Raw genomic sequence first — 3,966 nt, 5'->3', positions numbered from 1 at the left:
AAAGTGGAGCACCCATAGGGACACACATCTCAAAGAACCATCGTTACTGCACAAGGTAAGTAATTTCCTCTTATGTAGATCAGAGGTAAATTTGGATTTAAATTAATGGGTGTACTGCATAATTGCTTTCAGCTACTTTAAAATACCATTCTCTGTGCAGCCTGGAGTAATCATCACTTACTTGGCAAAGATCAAAGTAGCCTGTGATTTCACTCACAAAAGCAGAAGAAATGCAGGGATGTTTAAAATGTTTGTAATAGCCCCACCTGGCAGATCTGGGATGCAGAGCAACTTTGTTTTGACTCAAAATCCATCGAACGTGATATCTCATCCAACCATATGAGACTTCCAGTGTGAACGGTAAAGTACAATTGCAGGGCTGAAATTAACAACAAAGCCATAATGCCTTTGAAATATCTGAAAATTCAACAGGCACTTCATCATAAAAGTGCCAGAGTTGGAAACGGACAGCTTGCCAGCGGGAGGAAAAGGTGCATGAGAAAGTGAAAAGTAAGGGATTCTGAGTGAAGGTTTGGATCAATATATTTGATAGTGCATCTAATTCTAGTGTTGTTCCATCTTCATGTTGATCTAGTGATTCAGCCCAGAACTGTGATTCTTCACACTTCAGTGCATCATGAGGCTTGCTTATCAGAGCGCTGTAGAAGAAACCCAGCTCCTCCAGAGCTTAAGCTCATTGTGCCAGGAGAACTGGTCTAACTAAAAAATCCAAAATGGATTAAAGTTGGTCATACATTTATTGGTAATACCTGGTATAAGAAGAAGGCCAAGAGGAGGTGGATATGGATTGTGCCCAACGCGAAGAACAAGAATGAGATTGACTATGTTCTGATCAATTAGCAGCACATTGTACAAGACCTCTCAGTAGTACCATCATTGAACACTAGGAGTGACCATCGCTTGCTCAGAGTAGGCTCAACTTCAATGAAAAGGTAGAGAACAAAGCACTACAGACAGCAAATCAGAAACAGTGGCCAAAAATATTTGATGAGACAATCTTGAAAGCAGACATTTCCAAGGAAGACTGGAGTCTTATAGATAACTGCGATGAGGATTATAAAAACTTCATGATAAATTGAAGCAATGCGTGAAATTAACCAAGAAAGAGAGACCAAAAAGAGTGAAGGGAAGAATCTTGGAGGAAATGTGGAAATTTCTAGAGAAGCGGAGGAATATGAAGCAAAATGATGGTGACAAACTTGAGTACTCTTTCCTCTGCAAGTTGATAAGAAGAAGACTAAAGGAGGAATTCAAGAAGTACATAAGAACATAAGAATAGCCATACTGGGTCAGACCAAAGGTCCATCCAGCCCAGTACCCTGTCTACCCACAGTGGCCAATACCAGGTGCCCCAGAGGGAGTGAACCTAACAGGTAATGATCAAGTGATCTCTCTCCTGCCATCCATCTACACCCTCTGACAAACAGAGGCTAGAGACACCATTCCTTCCCCATCCTGGTTAATAGCCATTAATAGACTATTTTAACCTTCATGAATTTATGCAGTTCTCTTTTAAACCCTGTTATAGTCATAGATTCATAGTTATTTAGGTCAGAAGGGACCATTATGATCATCTAGTCTGACCTCCTGCACAATGCAGGCCACAGAACTTCACCCACCACTCCTACAAAAAAAAAAAAAAACCCTCACACCTATATCTGTGCTATTGAAGTCCTCAAATCGTAGTTTAAAGACTTCAAGGAGCAGAGAATCCTCCAGCAAGTGACCCGTGCCCCATGCTACAGAGGAAGTCGAAAAACCTCCAGGGCCTTCCAATCTGTTCTGGAGGAAAATTCCTTCCTGACCCCAAATATGGCGATCAGCTAAACCCTGAGCATATGGGCAAGATTCATCAGCCAGATACTACAGAAAATTCTTTCCTGGGTTACTCAGATCTTACCCCATCTAATAACCCTCACAGGCCATTGGGCCTATTTACCATGAATATTTAATTACCAAAACCATGTTAACCCATCATACCATCTCCTCCATAAACTTATCGAGTTTAATCTTAAAGCCAGATAGATCTTTTGCCCCCACTGCTTCCCTTGGAAGGCTATTCCAAAACTTCACTCCTCTGATGGTTAGAAACCTTCATCTAATTTCTAATCTAAATTTCCTAGTGGCCAGTTTATATCCATTTGTTCTTGTGTCCATATTGGTACTGACTTTAAATAATTCCTCTCCCTCTCCGGTATTTATACCTCTGATATATTTATAGAGAGCAATCATATCTCCCCTCAACCTTCTTTTAGTTAGGCTAAACAAGCCAAGCTCCCTAAGTCTCCTTTCATAAGACAAGTTTTCCATTCCTCCGATCATCCTAGTAGCCCTTCTCTGTACCTGTTCCAGTTTGAATTCATCCTTCTTTAACATGGGAGACCAGAACTGCACACAGTATTCCAGGTGAGGTCTCACCAGTGCCTTGTATAACGGTACTAAAACCTCCTTATCCCTACTGGAAATACCTCTCCTGATGCATCCCAAGACCACATTAGCTTTTTTCACAGTCATATCACATTGGCGGCTCATAGCCATCCTATGATCAACCAATACTCCAAGGTCCTTTTCCTCCTCCGTTACTTCTAATTGATGCGTCCCTAGCTTATAACTAAAATTCTTGTTATTAATTCCTAAATGCATGACCTTACACTTCTCACTATTAAATTTCATCCTATTACTATTACTCCAGTTTACAAGGTCACCCAGATCCTCCTGTAGGGTATCCCTGTCCTTCTCTAAATTAACAATACCTCCCAGCTTTATATCATCCGCAAACTTTATCAGCACACTCCCACTTTTTGTGCCCAGGTCAGTAATAAAAAAATTAAATAAGATTGGTCCCAAAACTGATCCTTGAGGAACTCCACTGGTAACCTCCCTCCAGCTTGACAGTTCACCTTTCAGTAGGACCCGTTGTAGTCTCCCCTTTAACCAATTCCCTATCCACCTTTCAATTTTCCTATTGATGCCCATCTTATCCAATTTAACTAATAATTCCCCATGTGGCACAGTATCAAATGCCTTACTAAAATCTAGGTAAATTAGATCCACTGCTTTAGTCCTCCTCAGGCAAGGCGTTCCACAGGTTGACTGTGCGCTGAGTGAAGAAGAACTTTCTTTTATTTGTTTTAAACCTGCTGACCATGACTTTCATTTTATGGCCCCTAGTTCTTATATTATGGGAAAAAGTAAATAACTTTCCCTTATTCACTTTCTCCACACCACTCAAGATTTTATATATCTCTATCATATCCCCACTTAGTCTCCTCTTTTCCAAGCTGAAAATTCCTAGCCTCTTTAATCTCTCCTCATAGGGACCCATTCCAAACCCCTAATCATTTTAGTTTCCCTTTTCTGAACCTTTTCTAATGCCAGTATATCTTTTTTGAGATGAGGGGACTACATCTTACGCAGTATTCAAGATGTGGGCGTACCATGCATTTATATCAGGGCAATAAAATATTCTCCATCTTATTCTCTATCCCTTTCTTAATGATTCCTAACATCCCCTTTGCTTTTTTGACTGCCGCTGCACACTGTGTGGACGTCTTCGGAGAACTAGCCACGATGACTTCAAGATCTTTCTCCTGATTAGTTGTAGCTAAATTAGCCCCCATCATATTGTATTGTATGTATAGTTGGGGTTATTTTTTCCAACGTGCATTACTTTACACTTATCCACATTACATTTCATTTGCCATTTTGTTGCCCAATCTCTTAGGTTTGTGAGATCTTTTTGAAGTTCTTCACACTCTGCTTTGGTCTTAACTATCTTGAGCAGTTCAGTGTCATCTGCAAACTTTGCGACCTCACTGTTTACCCCTTTCTCCAGATCATTTATGAATAAGTTGAATAGGATTGGTCCTAGGACTGACCCTTGGGGAACACCACTAGTTACCCCTCTCCATTCTGAAAATTTACCATTTATTCCTACCCTTTGTT

The sequence above is a fragment of the Lepidochelys kempii genome, chromosome 1 (genome assembly GCF_965140265.1).
Source record: "Lepidochelys kempii isolate rLepKem1 chromosome 1, rLepKem1.hap2, whole genome shotgun sequence".
Taxonomy (NCBI): Eukaryota; Metazoa; Chordata; order Testudines; family Cheloniidae; genus Lepidochelys; species Lepidochelys kempii.
The sequence above is the reverse complement of the archived record's forward strand: the minus strand, read 5'-3'. Positions refer to the sequence as shown.